This window comes from Lissotriton helveticus, chromosome 1_1 (genome assembly GCF_964261635.1).
Source record: "Lissotriton helveticus chromosome 1_1, aLisHel1.1, whole genome shotgun sequence".
In the NCBI taxonomy this organism is placed as follows: Eukaryota; Metazoa; Chordata; class Amphibia; order Caudata; family Salamandridae; genus Lissotriton; species Lissotriton helveticus.
In genome coordinates, this window is record NC_136057.1 from 721,225,112 (window position 1) to 721,245,261 (window position 20,150).

General features: G+C 42.1%; 1 protein-coding gene across 2 annotated transcripts in view; it reads right to left on the reverse strand.

Moving 5' to 3' along the window:
- NAV3 (neuron navigator 3) overlaps positions 1-20,150 on the reverse strand; it is a 1,248,418-nt gene that overhangs the window by 1,028,958 nt on the left and 199,310 nt on the right. The gene's annotated exons all lie outside the window — the stretch shown is intronic.

Sequence of the window (20,150 nt, forward strand, 5' to 3'; positions counted from 1 at the left end):
ACATTTAGAATACAGTGAAAACACCTACATACACAATGGTATGGGGTACCCCTCTGATTGGCATGACCTACCCCCTCTGTCCCTAGTACATATTAGGGCAGGGGGATTGAAACTACCTATCAGGCCCTAGTATAAATAGGACATGGCAGTTTAGAGACCAGCAGCTTTTTCTGCACTTGCATGTGTGCACTACTGAAGCCTGGTGTCAGTTTAAAAGCAGCCCTGAGTGGCAGGACTGCTTTTAAAAAGTAAATTGTGCCCAACTCAACTTTGATATTTAGGGCACTTAAAAATGGATAACCTACAATCTTTTGGCATATTAGGAACCCTCGGGGTCTCTCCTAGGTGTCCCAGGGGTGGGGGCTAGGTATTTATAAGGTAAACCCTTATAAAAATGAGTTTATTTGCCCTGGGTTAAGTGAAATTTCACATTTCACTCTCCACATTGTGATAAAGTGGGAGGATCTGCATTATATCTACAGATTCTGAACCACTAAAGTCTCCCCTAGTTGTCCCATTGGGGTGGGCGTTCTGTAGATATAAGCAATGTTCTTATAAAATATGTTTTATAAGCCCAAGTGCTGGAAAAATGACCCAAGTCATTTTTCCCATTGCAAATCCCATGCCACATAGGTTAACATGGCAAGAAGTTATTAACTAATAACTCCTGATAGGAGAATGATAGAGCTTCCATTCAAAGACTTCCCACAATGATAGTGATGAATCCAACAATAAATTGTTGAATTTCTCCTAAAATGTACAGACAAGAAGTTATAAGACTTTCTTGTTTGTATGTCCAGATTCAGCCTTCCAGTCGTCTGTCTTGATTGGTCAGAGTTAAGTGGATTAGCCAGGCTGTCTTGAAGAGGTGATAAAGAGCCCCTGGGGTTAACCAGCTCTGCTGGGAGGGCAGTGTGCTGCTACACAGGAATGCCAGAGTACATACAAAGGCAAGGAGATGGCCTCAGTGTCATTTACAACTCTCCTCTTTTTACCCAAAGCCAGAGCTAGGATTAAGGCAAGAATGAGCAGATGCAAGGGGGAGAGTTTATGTAAAGTAGCCATCCTAGGGGTGTGTTTAACCAGCTCTTTCCACCAACCTGGAAAATCAGCCATTTTGAATCTGGAAGATTTGGTGCACTCTTGGACACAATATTGTCACACTCTACAGGATGTGGTCATATCCTTGGGGAACTGGCCTGCTTCCATTGGTCAGAAGTGGCCTCCAGCTTGACCCAGAGAACTTGGAATACGTATCTGAGAGGGGCTCTCAGATCTGCTGCTTGAAACTTAAGAAAGCAAGACGTTGCCATGCTGACAAGTTAGGGTGCAAATTCTAAAGCCTGCCCTCTGAAGACTGCACCAGCTGCTGAATCTAGAGCCCTGTGGATTACCTTGATGTAAAAGAACTAAAGAGTGGACTCCCTGTAAGCTACAGGTTAACAGAGCTCACCTGGAACATCACCACCAAGGATCCTCAACCTGGAGAACTACCAGTGGATTTGTAATGGTTTTTGTCCAGGTGGATTGTGGGAACTGAAAGTCCCCAACTTTCAAGGACCATCTTGGAGCTTCCAGACCCTTGGAGTGAGTTTGAGACACTTTGGGACCCTCTGAGGAACTTCAGGAAGAAGTTCCAGAAGTTTGGAGAACTTTGGAGCAACTTTGGAAAAAGCTCCATAGGGTGACTGGCTCAACCTGGCCAGCCAAGCCGCCTGCCTTCAACCGCGAGTCGGCCATGTCATACAGGTTTGTCCCATTAAAAGCTTCATAGGTCTGATTTCCAGAGTTTGACCGGGAGTAAAAGAAATCCGAGCTGGCAAACCCTCACCGAATCAGGCCTGGTGAAGATCATCGAGGGACCCCGCAAGAAAAAGCTTGAGAAAAGTTTCTACGTCCGAAGGTTAAAAATGTGACAGGGACCTACTGCGAGGGGTAGCCACTCAGGGCTCCATCGCGGTCGCCTTGAAACTTTGACTTTGAGCCGGTCTATCACGACCAGATGTCCCAATATGGTGCTATATGTTTCTAAGTGCTATAAACTGATAAATCTTTACAAAATCATATCTCCTGGTTCCCTACATTGGATTTGGTTGTTTTGATGTCATTTTAAAGATACAAATATTTCCTATTTTTTATAAAATGGTGTTGGATTTTTGTTATGTGTTGTGTCTTAATTATTTACTGAATTGATGTTTTTAAATGCTTTACATACCTGTTTTTGAAGTTAAGCCTGCCTGCTCACAACTAAGCTACCAAGGGTTGAGCATGGGAATAATTTTCTAAGACCTATGCTGAGTCCTATCATGTGTTAGTCGCCTTATTGCCAGTGGCAGAACTACATTTGCCCCTACCAATACTCCACTTTACAACACCCGTAACCAAGTGTGCCTCCTGGTAGCCACAAACAATCCCATCTCCCTGGCAACTGAATCAGCAATGTCCAGACCAGACTATATGACCTGGCAGGGTGCAGCTTGGGCCTCTGTTAGTACCTCTGAAAAATGCCCTTAGGCTTCCTCTGGCAGTTTTCGTAGCACCTCTCTGGCAGAGTCCATAAGGGTGTGGATGTAGCGACCCAAAAGGCATGTGAGATTTGTTGACTTGATGGTCATTCTGCCCGACGATAATACCTTTTTCGCAGATTACTCCATGCGTTTTGACTCCCTATCTGCAGGTGTAGATGGAAAGGAAGCTGCAGGCTGCTTTGAGGAACATGAAGCCTGGACAACAAAACGTTCTGGTGAAGGATGAGTTGACAGGAAAGCAGTATCCCCATGAGTCACCTTGTACCTCCTTGCTACAGACCTGGCCACTGCTGGAGCAGACAGCGTTCTGCAGGACATCAAGAATGGGCTCAGTCAAAGCCTTGTTAAAAGGGAGTAAAGACGCAGAGAAAGAGTACCTCTGTGAAGATGTTAGATTTTAATACCATCGTGGGAAGAGGCAATTCCAGCAGATTCGCTGTCTCCGGAACATGGCGTAATAAGATGTCGCCTCCTGCGTTAGGAGACCTTTTGGAGATGAGAGCTCCCATTCAGGAGAGGTATCCATCCCAGTAGCCTCCTGCAAACCTTTAAAATCATGACCAGGATCCACAATCTCCCCTTACTCAGCCGCTTTGTGCTCTTCTTGGTATTCTATCTCTTCTAATAATCTCTGTGCCTGTCTGTGAGATCTCTTCCTTGGAACAGGAATCAGTGGCGCAAGACACCGTGCCGGTGACTGTGGGATCAGGGTCAAAGGGAGGTCCACCGGAACGGTATTCGATGCCAGTTGAGGTTGAGTCTGCGCTGGTTCAGAACCAGGCGGTGCCAGGGAAGATCCATCCAGTGGAACTCTTCCCTTCAGCGATTGTACGTGCATCGAAAATCTCAGCGTTGGAAGATTCCAACTCCCTGGATCCATTAGCATAAAAGGAAAATGAGGAGGCAAACCTCCCAGGGAAAATGCCAGTGGACCCATTGGGCCAACAGGTGCACCAATAGGGTTTGACGCTCTGATGAACAAGCCAAACATAGCATTTAAAAAATGCGACGGATCCGTACCCAAAGTCGGGAAGGTAGGACACCGGATTCGGCGCTGCAGACTCTGAAGCCAGTCGAGGTGGCAGCACATTCGGTTCTGGCTGCAGCACCAGAGATCCTAGAGCCGGAGATAGAGTGGTCGGCTTCGGCAACTGTGGAGGCATTGCTTCTCTTGGAGCCAGTGGAGTCACTGCCCTCTAAGCCGGACGCGGGGTCGAAGTCACCTCAGGAGAAGGAGAGATTTCATCTTTCCGATGATGCTTGGGACCTGGGGACACCGACTTCGGCGTTGCATCCTTTGACGAATGACATCGAGACCCAAGGCATCGCTTTTTCTTGTGCTTCTTCAACTACCTCGTAGTATGAGGAATCGGCAACTTAGAAAGGGGCCTCCACCTTCTACGACCCCTTTTTTACTTCTTGGCCTTGGCAATGAATAATCTGGCATCCCTCTCCTTCAGCACTTTGAGATTCATACGTCTGCATGATGAACACTCCTCGATGTCGTGGTCCGATGAGAGACACCATAAACAGTCTTCATGAGGGTCAGTGATAGACATCTGGCCCCCACATTCCCTGCATGGCTTGAATCCAGATTTTCTCTGAGTAGCCATAGTCGATACTAGAAACATACTGCTACACGTCGAGGGTTCAGAAAAATGGGAACTGACGTCAGCACACCAATGAGGTCTTCTTATGGCTACGATGACGTCAAACGGAGTCGCGTGTGGAGCCAATCCATTGTGACGTTCTCATCAACATGAGACAGCTGAGGAGAAAAGTTTTTGCGGAATGCTGTGCATGGGGGTAATTCAAAAGTAGAGGAATCCACAGGCAGAATAGTTAAAATTATAGTGTTTTATATAACAATCCATATCACACTTCTGCTATTCAAAGTGTTGTAAATAGAAAGTGTTACTGTTGCCCAATTTGATAGCACTCAATTTAAGAATCTCAGACAAATGGGATACTGAGTCAGCCATGCTCTGCTTCCATCTCATGACCTGAAGATCATCATGTATGTTTGAAGCAGCCATTCAACTTTCCAAGCCATCCTGTTAGACAATGTTAATGTTATGTTTGCTTCCAGAAATAGAAACCTTTGGAGTCGCTCTAATGAGATAAGTCACCATCTTGACAAGCATATTTTGAATAGATATAAATATCTGGGGTGCTGGCTGGATGACAAGGGAGGTCACTTATTACACTTAAACTCACTAAAACCAAAACTGACATCATTACAATCTGCCTTCCGAGCGATCTTCATAAGCACCAAACAGTACTTACTCCTTTGAGACATTGCTGAAAATAGTCACTGCCAAACTCATTGCAACACTTCAATTAGGGGCAGTGGCTTTCCCAGAGAAATTGTGCGTCTTCCTGAACATCTCACAGAGTGCAGTATTTAGATCACTGCTTAAACTGCCATACAACACGTCTCCAACCCAGATCAGCATGCATGGCTTTCGCATTCAGTGATCAACTACTCATTCAGAAGGCTTGCATCTTAAAGTTCATGCACTCAGCTAATGCAGCAGAATCGGTATCACTGAAAAATGTAATTTGGCTGACAGTCTCACTTGCCAATAGCTCACGACAATCAAACACTTGGGCCCATGCTCTCGCCGACGCTTTAGAGCCAATAGGCGCTGCGGATTTGTGGAACTTAAAACTACCGCATCCACCGTTCAAAGCAGCCTTGACCAGAAAGGTCATGTAATCTTTTGCCTCAGACTCTCGGCTTTCACCAGAATAGAACATGCAGCCTTAGTTCTCAACATTTATGCCAGAAAGGGGCTTCAAAATTACTTAATGGAACCTTTCTCATTGTATCATAAAGTGAAATTTTGTCAACTTCGGATGGGATGTTTTTCATCATTAGATTTTCTACCTCCATGGGCATATCAAACTGACACTAAAACATGCCACTTATGTGGCTTGCTCCAGGAATCTTTATCACACTTGCTTTGCATCTGCTCAGCTCTCCTTGAGGAAAGTAGAAGATTCCTCCGGCACCTGCTGATTAAATAATGATTACAGACAATCCCAGTGGCTGTCAATTATTTTCTGAACAATGCTCAGCCGCAGGTGATTTCCAAAGTTATAAAATTTCTCGCTGCAGCAGACAAATTATTAAGGAAGAAAACCATGGTTTTAAATGCTTCAGTGTTCTAGGGCGATCGCACTGCGTCATAGCTATGAAGCCTGCTGTATATAGTTCGCTTCACTCAGACCTCAGGCCCTTATCTTCTGCACAGCTGACATTAAAACACGCAGAGGCAATAGACACAATTGGTTGAGGCATATGTTCTTATTGCTGCAGATTTTATTTTTAATTTATTAATGATGTGCCTAAATTAAATGGCTGCATCATGGAAAGTGGATTGACTATCAGGTTATGCTCACCTTAAAGAGCGGCTGTAAACTACTCTTAAGAGGGGAAACTCCCTATTCTATTTCTAATCTAAAAGGTATGTTTTAAATACTATATGTTTTTTTATCAAAAAATGTGCCGCATACCATCTCTTTCTTATGAATTGCTTGAATCTTTATGCTTGAAAAGCTGCTACTTGCTGATCTCTTTTTTAAACATAATACTGATACATTTATGTAATGATTCTTATTTTTAATCTCTTTTCATAGCAGGTGGCACTTTAGGACTTGATTGTCTAAATAAAGTATTTGAAACTTGACAAGCATATATGCAAAAGATTTTAGGATAGTCCTATTGTCACAGCTCAAATTGCATCTTATTTCAGAAGATCACTTTATTTCAGTCGGTACAGGGAACTTACATTATCTTTTTGTGTACCCTCATTAGGTCTGCGTTGCAAACAAAACGTAGATGTAGCACATAACGTTGAGTTATTGTCGTCCCAAGGAATCTTTGACACAAATGTCAATTTCTCATCTTGGAACCAAGGCCACACCGTATTTTTCATTGTGAAATATTTACAAACACTGGTACTGGATACAATGAGCAACCACAGGATCTTAGAAATATTTGGCATACCGGCCTGTCAAAGAAATTCAGCGGATTGAATGCAGATGGACAGAACTCAATGCTTAGAACACCCCTAAATACACCACTGAAAAAAATGTAAAGGACATTTGAGGACTTTCTACATTGACTGTTCACAGAAAAATTATTCATGTTGATAATTAAAGTGTCACCCAGAACTACGAGCGCAGAAACTTTAGATCTCAAAATTGGACTTGACAATAAGAAGAAGCCCGTGTCCGTACTTATCGGAGCGATTCGTTTTCATTCATTTAGTTACACAGACTTGTTACACTGCCTGCGATAACAAGAGCTGCATTTTAGATATCTGGCTAAAATACTGCAATCTGCTCCTAAAAACACTGCGTTTAAAGTTGTTTGGTTTTTTTGCGCGTATTTATTCTTCTAATTATGCCATGCAGTACTGTTATTCTTCGGATGGAGTTACAGAAACAAACCTTCTCTGATTAGTCTGGTGTAAAGTTGCCCCAGTGCGTGTCAGACCCACACGAGGCATTCCAGAATCCTTGTTCGTACAAATCACCTGTCTCTTTGCCACGTGTGCCTGTCATTGGCTGTTGTCCCTGTCATTCATGCCTTTTTTAACCTAGACGTGCAGCAAAACAGGGCTGCTCCTTGATGTTAGCATGTGGGTGTATGTGCTTCAAGAACTAGAGGGCGAGATACGCTGCTGCACGGTATACACCCGTTACAACGGATCTTTTACTCCGCACTACCATTACAACGCGACCATTACTCCGCATGCCATTACAACGCATTGCGCTGGGGGGCGCTCTAGGATAGGGAATAAGTATAATTTACTATCCAACACCTTCCCTAGGGTCCACGGGGACTGGAGTTAGAATAGTAAATTATACTTACCACTATCCAGCGCCCCAAGGCGCTATGCGTTGTAACGGTATGCGGAGTAAAAGTCGCGTTGTAATGGTCTGCGGAGTAATAGTATGCGTTATAACGTCATACATCCTGCTACAAGATATGTATTTGAAACCATAGTTCACTCATGGAAGTGTAATAAATGAACAGCTAAGAACACGGGTCTGAAAATGTTCGAACTTCTGAAAGTCATCTGTGTACGTGTGTTGCTTAAGTAATAGTTAACTGATAAGGGGTCCACTACAGTCGCACACGTTTTCTAGGCCCACTTTTGTATGTGCATTAATGGCAAACTAGTAAGAGCAATGACAGCACTGCTACTCTACAGAGACATTTTCGAAACTTAAAATTTCTCATTTCTTAAATACTGAACTGGGGCACTACCAGACAGTGGAAATAGCTGTGGAGTATCACAAGCTATTAAGCTAACAATCAGAAGCCGTTCCCGTTTCATATAGTATAGGGTATCAAAAATAATCTTTTTTTTTTTTACTAAGTCCAAGTTCACCATTATAGCTATATTAAATGTGGTAATATTTCCAAAGCGATAGCCTTTTCAGAGTTCTGAAAATTAAACTGTGGAAGACCGGGTTACAACATTGACATGTATATCTTGTGAACAAAGGATGTAAGCCATGAATTTATAAATGTAGGGTTACTGGTAGAGGTGTGCAAAGATTTTATTAACCATCTTAATGAAGGTCTTTAGAAACTTTGCAATTTCTTTGTGAAGGTTTTCCCTTCAAAACATTTATGTGTCTTGTGCAACAATTTATGTGTAGAATATCCTTGAATAACATTAGAAAAATGGTTTGAGGAATACATACTTCATTGAAAACAGTCACTGGTAATCTACGTAATGCCAAGGTGATTACAGAAGCTTGATAGAATGTAAACTGGCAGAACAAATTCTGCATACCTTTTCAACATGGAGTTATAATGCAAGCATGCAAGTATCTTTACTCACTAGGCTGTGGTTTGTTAGTATATAAACCATCTCACTGTACACAGAAATATCTCTATGTACGCAAAGACTATCAGAAACTTTTTAAACCGGGCAATGTTTAAATATTTTAATATATGAAAAGGTCTGTTGGAAAAAACATCTTTCACATCCATGGTTATATGGGGATGTTACTTGTAGGATATGAAAGGAAGAAACAGAGTTTAAATGGAATACACTCAAGCTTCTTGAAACTTTGCAGAAGAAAATAACAAAAACACAAACCCATATATATGGAGTTGTCTCTTGCAACGTGAGAGTGGGGGTGAAACTAGAGTTTTAAAGCAGATATTGTTTCATCAACAACAGTATACCATAAGGCCTTCTAAGGGAATTGTTGGCTCTACTCTGGTTACAAAGGCTTGATGCTTCAAGAGGTCCATGAAAAAACAAGTTTCAACTGGTACAATGCAATATAGTCAAGAACTGAAAACGTCCAGAAAAAGATAGATGTAAAAATGGGTTAAAGTGTACTAACTGAGCCCACCCACAGATTGATCCGTTAAGGAACGCAATCGGATAACATATTTACTGTATTAGAAAATCAGGTGACAATGTCTAAAACTACCTTTCGATAATTTGAACTCATAAAAACATATGTTCATAAAACATTTTAAATGACTTGAATGGCCTTTTGTTAGGCTCATAGTCAAGGAGTAAGATGAAAGTGAATTATTTTGTCGGACAATTTAACATTGAAGTATGTTAGAACACACATTAATTTGAGTGGGTGTAGGCCATTAAGGAGTCTAACTTCGAAAGAAAAACAATTTGAAGGCAAGTAGATTGTGCTAGAGTGCTACACAGACTTAATACCATTCTAATGTTTTGGAGACTTCTAAAACAACTTTCAGGATTTTCTTAGACTTTGTTGCCAACTACAATGTCTAGTACAATTTGTGTTCTAGACACAACGTGCTTTGGTGCGAACTACCATCATCCACTATATATGAAGCACACATACGGGCAAAAGCTTTGGACTTTGAGGACCCCTTGTGCTGCTTAGGTTTAAGCCAGGTCCTTTTTCTTTTCCTCTACGCTAGAGGGGCTGCATAACACAGCTACTAATTACTGCTTCTTATGGTTCCCAGGTACTTGGACTCCAACAGCAGATCACATAAATCACTCCTGTGATGAGGCAGCGGCTACTGCTAATAAATTGAATCAAATTAGTTAACAGAGCTACGCACCAAACAATCTTCAGTTTTACTTTGATGTAAAGAAGCAATAAGCTCTTCAGCAGACAAGAATTCTTTACATACAAATTATAAGGCTAAAATGTGGTCCTCGAAATGGAAGTCTTCATCCTTGATTATTAAGATGTTAGTTCTCTAGTAGAAATTTCCCCATCTTGGGTCTCCTCGCCACAGACGTCCTTTGAGGAGAATCTTTATGTATGCAAAGAATATTAGGAAAATCTTTAAAGTAGGCAAATGGTAAAAATTTGAACATTTGGAAAACTGTGGGGAGAACAAAAAAGTCACATTTGTGATTATATGGGGACATCACTTGTGAGATATTAGAGGAAGAGAAATTAGAGGTTTACTGGACTACAATTGAGCTTCCTAGAAATTTGCTGAAGAGAAACAAAAACGTGCATATAACCATATATACGGAGATGTCACTTACAAGATGAGAGTGGGGCTGAAACTATAAGTTTATGGCAGATATTCAACAATAGTAGAGGACCTAAAGGCAATTTAAAATAAATGTTTGCTCTACTACAGTATTGAGGGTGGGTTCAAAGTCAAATTGCCTAAGGCTTCCTTTCCAGGCTCCAATTCTTCCTTTAATTGACATCTGTCTTGGTTTCAGTGTGGTGGAAGTGTCTAACAGCTTCACCTGCTTACAAGAATTGAGATCTGTTTTCTCTGTTGGATTAGACATTTGCATTATCTAGCATTGTAGAGAAAGCATTCTATTGTGCTATGGCTGTTCTGCTATTTAGCTTCTGAAGGTTTGAATGTTTCCCAGGCACCTGTGTATCGTCAGCCAAATAGGTAGCAGATTGTATCCATTGACGATTATGTGTCTGTCTTAAAATGTCTAAGTTCCTTCACTCTTACTATGGGATTTCCCTATTTAAGGTACTCTGATTCTTTTCCAGTCTCTCTGCTTTTTTCATCTCATGGGTCGTACCCTATAGGCAACCTTATTCACAATCTTATTCTTGAACTGAAGACCACAGACCAGAGTGTCACCAGAAGCCTAAATGTTTTGAGAAGATGGTTTGTTTAATTAATTTCCTAATATTAAGTCACGACTAAGTGAATCCCTGGATTTCATGCTCGAGGACAAATCCTCACTGCACGTACGCCAAACTTTTTTTTTTAAAAAGCAAAATTATCAATGTCAACTAAATACGATTCACGATTGAAAGAATTTGCATTGGACCAAGAACTTCACACCCTAATACCATCCCTAGTTCTTATTAGAACTCAGTGTGGAACTACCTTACTCACACACCTAGCAAAACGAAACCTGACTCATCAAACAGTAGTCTTCAATTCAGTAGTGAGACATATATCCACCACTAAAGAGACAGAACATATCTTACGAATATGAAGATCTCTAAACTTACTCCCAACGGAGAGTCACTTAGTGCCAAGAACTGCTTGCAGCGTATACATAGCCTTACATTATAACTACCTGGATAACCTAGCAGAGAAACTAATAGCCCCTTGGCAAGAGCAAAACTCCAAACATTTCAAAATTCAACAATTAAAAAAGACTCTGAAAGTCATGCTCCTCAGTAGTGTCAAGAATAAGGAACAACTTCCATTCTGATTTCAGTACAGTAGATTCCTATTCCACTTCTTTGAGGAGCAGTTTGAAAGGAATCGTATTAAACAGTCACCATGGTTTCCCCAAAACGACATAGTAATAGCCTCTCATAAGCTTGAGCTCCTTAACGTAACTCTATAATTATATATAGGCCATTGATATTTGCGTGTTGACTAATTTGTAAGATCCTGTATCTCAATCTTTAAAGTGCAGGAGGACCAGCTCATACAATATGAAACAATACAAGAAACTTTTGTGCATAAGAAAGACGTTTGTATCATCACCTACTAAGAGTTAGGAGTTTATGTAGTTTTCGCATCCCAATACTTTATTGTGTATGTAATATGGTGAAATGACTTGGGTTACCCCATAATAAAACACAAAAATACATAAAAAATAAATAAATAGTCTGTTTGGTGTCCGTGTATTCTCTGTCTTTCCACACTCAATGTGGAATGGATTACCTACCCCTTAATTGATCTCTAGCCATGTTGCAAGAGTTCAAAACGTGTTGTGTTTGAATGATTCTGTGCATCTATCTGCAACTAGTCATTTATTCTTCACTTCATTTCTTCAACAATCATATGGATCAATGCAGCTTTTGCATTTTTATTGTTTCTTGTTTTCCTATTGTAGTTTCCGTCTATAAAACTGCATAAAGTGTACTAACCAGAAAATGACGATGGGAATGAGAGAAGCACCATATAGATATCCAGTGACACAATAAACACTGAAAATATGTAAGTCAGAGGTTTTCTAGTAACAGCAGCAAACGCTACCATATAAACACAGGAGAAAGAGACCTCACCCGTTGTCTGTGGTCAGACTTTGCATAAATAAGTTAAAATGTTTAAAATAACAATGTAGGCTCCTTGAAACAGCTTTGAATTAAATCATGCCCAGGGTGTTTACAAACGAGGCACATGGCTGTTTTGTGAAATTTTTTACATCAATATATGTTAACAAGGAAGCCACCCACAAGCCTTAACCCACAAAAAGGAACCTTCCCACATCCAGGGCACCGAGTTATGAAACAAGAAATTCAAACTGCTATCGGTAACCTTTTCACCAGATGAAATGTTTCAAGTTCAAACAAAAAGTTATTATGCGTATTGGTAAAGTGCTTAAATGTGAAAATGAGTACAAGTAGTCTTGAGTCGAGGGCACTTAGTAATGATGTAGCGTGCTTTGTTTAGCAGAAACAGAAGAATATAAATGAAATAAGATCAACATACTTATTCATCAAGTGTAATAAAAAAACAGCTATTAAAATGAACGATGAACGCTTTTTACTGAAAATTAGAGCGATTCTAAGTTAACATTCCTGTTGTTTCCAATGTAATGCATAATGAAGATGAAAGTGGTGCAAAATTAATATGAAATTAGTTATATAAATTATATTTACATTATTAATACTTTACATTATTTGGATCATGAAAATATAAAAGCGAGTTTAGTAAAAATTATTTTCAAGAATTATTTACATGTATGTACTTTGAAAATCTTAGAGCTAGGTCATATTCAGGTTTAATCATTTCTATGCAATAATTACTGACAGTACTACCATTATTTCTTTATATGAAATGCTTGATTTATTTCCTTATGCTTGAATATAATTATGAGTTAAATTTACTAAATAAGAAATGCTAACTTTAAACACAAACGCATTGACTTCTTTCCTTTAGGCTGCAGTATTTCATAGCCTGGTGACCATCCTGACTCCTGCAGAGGAGGTCGCTCCCCACGCTCCTTGATATCGCAGCTCTGGTCCACTACATTGCCTGCTTTAAAATCGAGGCAGATTGGTATCGTAGCGCTGCGCTGGACTGTTACATTGCCTGCATTCTAATTGTGCCAGATTGATATCGTAGCGCTGCGCAGAACTATTACATTGCCTGCATTCAAATTGTGCCAGATTGATATTGTAGCGCTGCGCTGGACTGTTTCATTGCCTACATTAAAATTGTGCCACATCGTAGCGCTATATCGTAGCGCTATATCGCATTGCCTGAGTGATTGATTCGCCTGGTTTCGCTTTTGTTTCTGCTGCCATTTTGTTGTTTGTTTGCCTCCCAGCCCGTCCCTCCACCCCGCTCCCGCCTCCCAGCTGCTCCTCCCTCCCACAGATAGTTTAGGAATTGTCCTGCCTGCCCTAGCGCTGTGACCATCCTGACTCCTGCAGAGGAGGTCGCTCCCCACGCTCCCTGATATCGCAGCTCTGGTCCACTACATTGCCTGCTTTACAATCGAGGCAGATTGGTATCGTAGCGCTGCTCTGGACTGTTACATTGCCTGCATTCTAATTGTGCCAGATTGATATCGTAGCGCTGCGCTGAACTATTACAGTGCCTGCATTCAAATTGTGCCTGATTGATATCGTAGCGCTGCGCTGGACTGTTTCATTGCCTACATTAAAATTGTGCCACATCGTAGCGCTATATCGCATTGCCTGAGTGATTGATTCGCCTGGTTTCGCTTTTGTTTCTGCTGCCATTTTGTTGTTTGTTTGCCTCCCAGCCCGTCCCTCCACCCCGCTCCCGCCTCCCAGCTGCTCCTCCCTCGCCCCACCCCCCCACTACCCACTTATGACAGATGCTTTCGCGCGCAGCGTTCACACGCAGCGATCGCGCCCTATGCGCGCCGAAGGCACGCCAAAGGTAAGCCCGTCTACGCCCGTCCGCGCCTGGACCGCGCCCAGCGCCAGACCCCCTGGCCCCCGCAAACTCCTCTCCACCCACATAACGTACGACTCCGCCACCCTCTCAGCACTCAACTCCGGCCGCCTCCCAGACTGCTACCAAGCCGCCCCAGGACACACCCATGGACCCTTCACCTGCCACTCCTGCAAGTTCGACTGCTTCAGGACCCACACCAAATCCACAAACTCCAAACAGAGCTCCGACACTAACCACCTGAAGTGCATCCTGCTCAACACCCGCTTGGTCCACAGACACGCCATTGAACTTTGGAACCTACTCGATACCACATAGCCGGACGTCGCCTTTCTTACAGAAACCTGGATGAACGCCTCATCAGCGCCCGACATCGCCATAGCCATCCCGGACGGCTACAAGATCATCCGAAAGGACCGCATCAACCAAACAGGAGGAGGAATCGCCATCGTTCACAAGAACACCATCCGCATCACGACCAGCTCCGATGACAACCTCACAACCGCTGAACACCTTCACTTCCAGATTCACACCAACCCTAAGACCACACTCAGAGGTACCCTCATCTACAGACCACCCGGACCCCGCACACAATTCAGCGAAGACATCACCGACTTCATCAGCCCTCACGCCCTCTCCTCCGAGGAGTGTCCATTGTGAAGTGAATTGGTGAGAACCGAACTTTGGGCCTGTACTCATGAAGAACAACAAAGTATATAGCTCTTTGTCAACTAACCTGAGGATGGAAAGGACAGTTGTTTCTCATGATCAGCATGGGAACATAGGCTGGAGTATCAACAAACGGAAGAATGACCACATGATGATCAGACCATTGTGGAACGATGACTGATGTCACAAGTGCATCGTTATTACCATATAAACTCACTCCACAAAGAAGGATGCTCAGGCACTCTTACTTGTAGAGTAAAGTCCACATTTGTAAAGCGCACAATCACCCGTAAGGGTCTCTAGGCGCTGGGGGCCGTCGGGAAGATTAAGCGAGCTATTGCCCAGAGTCACATGGTGCTGGGCTAACCTGCCGCCGGAGCCGGGGATCGAACCGTGATCCCCAGATTCCAGCGTCAGTCGCCCTGGCCACGGCGCCACACCCTAGAGGACTCCTTGGAATGCTTTATGCAACAGCTGCTGTGGCTGCTGATCGATTTGGAATCCTTCTGTGCTGACCGACTAATTACATTTCCATCTCCCTGCTTTTATCTCTTTGCAATGAAGTTGCATGCTGAACTCTCTTGGACAGTCTGGTGAGAGACAAGATCTGAACTTTCCCAATTTTGCTCTATCCCCTGTGGCCTTGGCCCATGCACTTTCTCTAGCAGACTTTAACTTGATCCCTTTGGCCCTTTCTGAGTGAATTCTTTGGAACCATCCTCCTGTCTTCATTCGTAGTGGGAATCTGTCAGGTTGAACATCCTCTTTATAAACAGAATACTTTGACTAAATGTGTGGTTTGACTAAAAGTGCTGTAATATTCTTAACTGAGCTACTTAAAATGTTGCTTATATGCATTGATTTTGGATCTTTAATACAATAACTAAATTATCTAAAATGTACTACGTCTGTTAATATCTCTTAATATTCTTTCCTTAAAATTGTGCTAATGAGACATTGATTCTAAATGCGTGACAGGGAGAGTCATAGATTATTTTCAGAACATCAAGTGCTGCTGCTTTTATTTTGTGTTGTGACTGCAGAACCCTTACTTTGTCTAACTTTGGTTAGACTGAACTTCTTCAGGAGGTTGGGTCTACCTGCTGCAATACTTTATTTCTATAGCATGGTTCTGAGAGTAGTGTATTTAAAACATATCTCTAACTTGTGAATTGGCTGCTAATTAATTGTCCTCATTGGGTAGTCAATGGTTAGGACATCCTGATTCCTCACCCCTGTCTATGACGAAGAAAGGTCCATCGGAGGACTAATGCCTCTGTCAATACAATATAAAATATGAGTCTAGTGAACTGTAGAAAGAGATCGTTTGTGGGCCCAGTGCAGCAGTTGAAATTGAAAAAAAGGCGTACGCGGGATCAGAACGTGTACCTGCACCTTTCTACACCTTCCAGCTAAGATCCTTGATAAACATCTGATTAGGCATTTGATGGAATTTACGAAAGAGCAGGGATCACTGGATAATTCCTAGTTCGGTGTCAGGAAACATTTAGGAACCAAAGTGGCCCACAGCCTTTAATACCATCTCATCCTCACTGATGAGATATGGGTATCACACAACGGGCGCCTGCTTATCCGACCTCATGGTCCATTCACAGAGGTTGCTGCTACAGCAGTTCTACTCCGATATTTTCTCTCTGCATTGTGGAGTGCTGCAGGGCTCATCATTGAGCCCTACGTTTTTCAACTTTTACAACTCTCCACTTGCTGCCATCATTCTGCTTTATGGGATGCATGTAATTTTCTAAACTGACGACATACAGATTATTGTGTTGAATCCTAAGAACTCTGCTGTCACCGCTGATGACTTCTTACAATGCAAGCCAGCAGTTGCCAACTGGATGGGAAGGAATTTTCGGAAGTTAAAAAGTGATAAAACCAAATACTACTCTTTTGGATGCAAACCTCATGCTGGAATTGTAACTGGTGTCCGGGTGCCTTAGGCACCGGTCCCATTCCAGTTGAGAAGGCAAAACATCTCTGGGTCGTTTTAGACACGGAACTCACACTTAATACACAGGCTAATCAAACTGTGGCAACATACTATTGGCTTGTAAGGATACTTAAAAAATGTTTCCCGTATTATCCCATAGCCGGCACTAAAGCGGGTCGCATAAGCCCGGGTCATGTCCATATTGGACTATTGTAATTCCCTCGATATTGACTCCAATATCAGAACTCATCAACAATTGCAGGTGGCACAGAATGTGCTTGCCAGAGCGATCCTTGAGATTCCAAGGCGCCAATCAGATGCGGTTGCTGGGTTGTGTCATCTGCATTGGCTCCCCATCAGAAAACAAATTATGTTTAAAGCCATCTGTATTGTACACAAGACCCTTTATCTTCCTAGCCTTGCTGAGATTAAAGAGATGTTTCATTGGTACACTCCAGCAAGAAACCTTCGCTCCACACATCGTAATTTATTCTCAGTACCTAGAATCTGAAAGATGACATGGTGAGGCAGCAGCAGTTCTCTACCACAGCGCCTAACAGCGATCAGTGAGCTTTTGTCTTTTAGAAAGACACTTAAAACTTGCCTCTGTGCCATATAGACAGTGTTACCCCCCTATTCCTTAATATGGTGGGTCTGTGGACACGGCTCAGTTCTGGACGTTCGGCAACAGTGCCTTGATGCCATGGTAATTGTTTGCGCTTTATCAAAAATGTAATCAATTCAAATAAAATCAACAGATGTTTGACCTACCAAGCATATTGTTGTAATCAGCACTGTGTCAGGTGGGTTTGGGATGATAAGTATACCATCCACAGGCATAGTGCTCCTCCAGTGATTTCCGATATTTCAAGAGGGTGAAAATTAAAAGGATCAATGTCCGGCAATGGTTTAATAACCTAAAAAAGTACAAATCAAAGTCACCAAACATGACACTAAGTACTTGAAACAGCTTCCTGCCGTCTATTGGCACTTAGAGCAGGGAAAATGGTGAAGCAGATTATTTATACTATGCTGCAGGTGAACTAGTCATTACTAGGTGCATAGTTAATGTTACTAAATGCAATCATTGATACCTTAAAGGTTTTGCAGTTTGTGTTCAGTAACTACGCTAAGTCTGCCTCAAGCTGCTTTTGGTATATTGTCAATGTAGAGATTCAGTACACAAATAACAACTGGAACAGCTAACAGCTTAGAAATCCCAACATTTCAGTTTATTCATGTTGTGCCCTAGCCAGGCACTTGACTCACTGTATCTACCTGTTCTGTGGTAACCTGTGGTACTACTTTCCTCATAAGATCAGAAACATCACCGTTCTTGTGTGCTATACATCTGTTCGAATAGCCGCCCACAACAAACTTACATGGTCTACTCCAAGACTAATAAATGTTTTGTTTATTTCCCATCACCTCTGTTTCCTTCAAATGTAAATTACTGAAACTGTGAGCAACCGAGGCAACACTTTATATATGATTAAAGGCACTGCCACATTCCGCCAATCCATCTAACAGGAACACAATTGAAAGCCCACTGCACATATACCAAATCTGAGCCCTGGGAGGCCGTTCTCCATTCAAGTATCATAGTAAGGACTTGCGGACCCTGAATTTTTGAATGTGTCTTTCTTCACACCTGGGTATAATTTGCCTACCTATGCCATCAAGAACCATGCCAGTGCTGTGACGGTAGAAGTTAGCCAACCAGACTCATAATTTCACAGTGTGGGCCGTGCATTGCTGGCTGATAGCGTCACAAGAATAAACCTGTCCTCATTCCAATACATGCCTACATGCGGGGGTGGGGGGTGATAGTGGCCCCTTCACCATAAAACTTGGATTGCCAAGTAGATGATTCTGCTCTGCACTCCACTTCCGCAATCTTTTGCAACTTCAAAATTATGTGGACCCCACCACTTCGATAAAGTAGATTGTATTAGTCCTGTCAGTGCACATGCATCGCTCATGCTAGATGAAAGGATGCCAGGCCATATACTCCATATTCCGATTCAGAGTGAATGAGCACACTAGGCCTACACAATACAGTTGCCCAACAAAGCCATATTCCTCGCACTAAGATGTCGGTAAAACAATATTTTGAGTTCATGAGCACAAGATATCACTACTAATCAAGGAAAGGGGCAATCAAGCTTTCCCACTGTATAAGAAAGATATCTCCTCCCAGATTATTTATTGAGCCATTGGCTATCTTAGCATAGGAGATGGCATACTCGTCTAGGTAGCTTATGCATAGATAGAACACTCAATAATGGAGCAGCGAGACCAAAGACATTGTCTATAAAGGTGGTGCTGTGAAGGTCATTAGAAATAGAAAATATGATGACTGTTGTATGTGAGACAATAGTACGAAGATATAAAATACCTAGGCATAGTGTAGCGAAGGCACGTAAACCCAGATGACAATGGTGATCTGGAATGTGATTGATACTTATATGGTCAAACATGAGGTCATCGGGTTAAGAACTGTCTCCACAAACCAGAAACATTTCAGTGGTACAAGCCTCATTGGAATTCCTTAATCCTGTAGTCCCAGGGGTAGTGAAAGGTCGATCTTAACTATAGTGAAAAACCATCATCTAGCATGCTTGTTTCACTCGTGATTTCTATGCTTTATACTTCAGACTTTAGAACAGTATAATTGGGCCTTAAACCCCCTTTGATTGTTATGCCATTCCTGATGGGTTTGTTTGTAAAGCGATCTATGTGATTGCAAAACACGTTTTGGATAAAGTGGTTTCTGGATTGTTAGAAGCACTTTAAAAACAATTACAGCCATTTGGGAAATTGCTTTGTGGACTACAAATGTGAATTGATTTGAAGGTTATATATGGGAATAGTGGCTCTAGTTTTTTCTCCATATTTAGGTTTGTTGTGTTTAAGGGTACAAGTGAGTATGCATTACGTGAGCTGGGCCATAAACAGTTTTTTCTTTAAACTTCCTATGTGCTTTAAACGTTCTGTCTTACCCTAGGCTTGCATACATGTCTCTTCAGCTTTTGGGTACTGGAATGTCTGAGTTCTGTAATGTTTAATTATCGTTTGAGAATTGTGGGTGTTATTTAACTAGGAAAATGAATACAGCTTTCGAATTTAAGGCCCTCAAACCCATTCCTTCTATAAATGTCAAGAGACGCTGTGTTGTTTGTAGCACATTCAGGAAACAATGTCTTTGCTGGGGCTGTTGGTCCCATACCTACAATTTGATATTCAAATCATGCACGGGGAACAGATGGTTCTCTGTCACTGGTATACCACATTCCGAAAGGTGGACTCTCCACTATCAAAACAATCCACTATTGTCAGGGGTAGCCTTGCTTCACTTGGGTAGAATCAACAGAATGTACACACTGGATAGCAATGAAGTCCCAGTGGTTTACAGGGATGTGGTCACCCTAAAGACGAAGCCCCTGGCAGCACTGTGGCCTCCTTCATGAGAAGCGGGGCATTTAACATCTGGACTCACTGCTTTTCAGCAGCAGGATTGAAACGAGCCTGTGCTGTTCAGTACTTCTGCCCACCTGGCCGCCCTTTAAGAAATGATTAACATAACACAAGAAAAGGCATAGTAGGTGTGTACTGCCAGATATACACGCCACCTGCAAATAAGTAA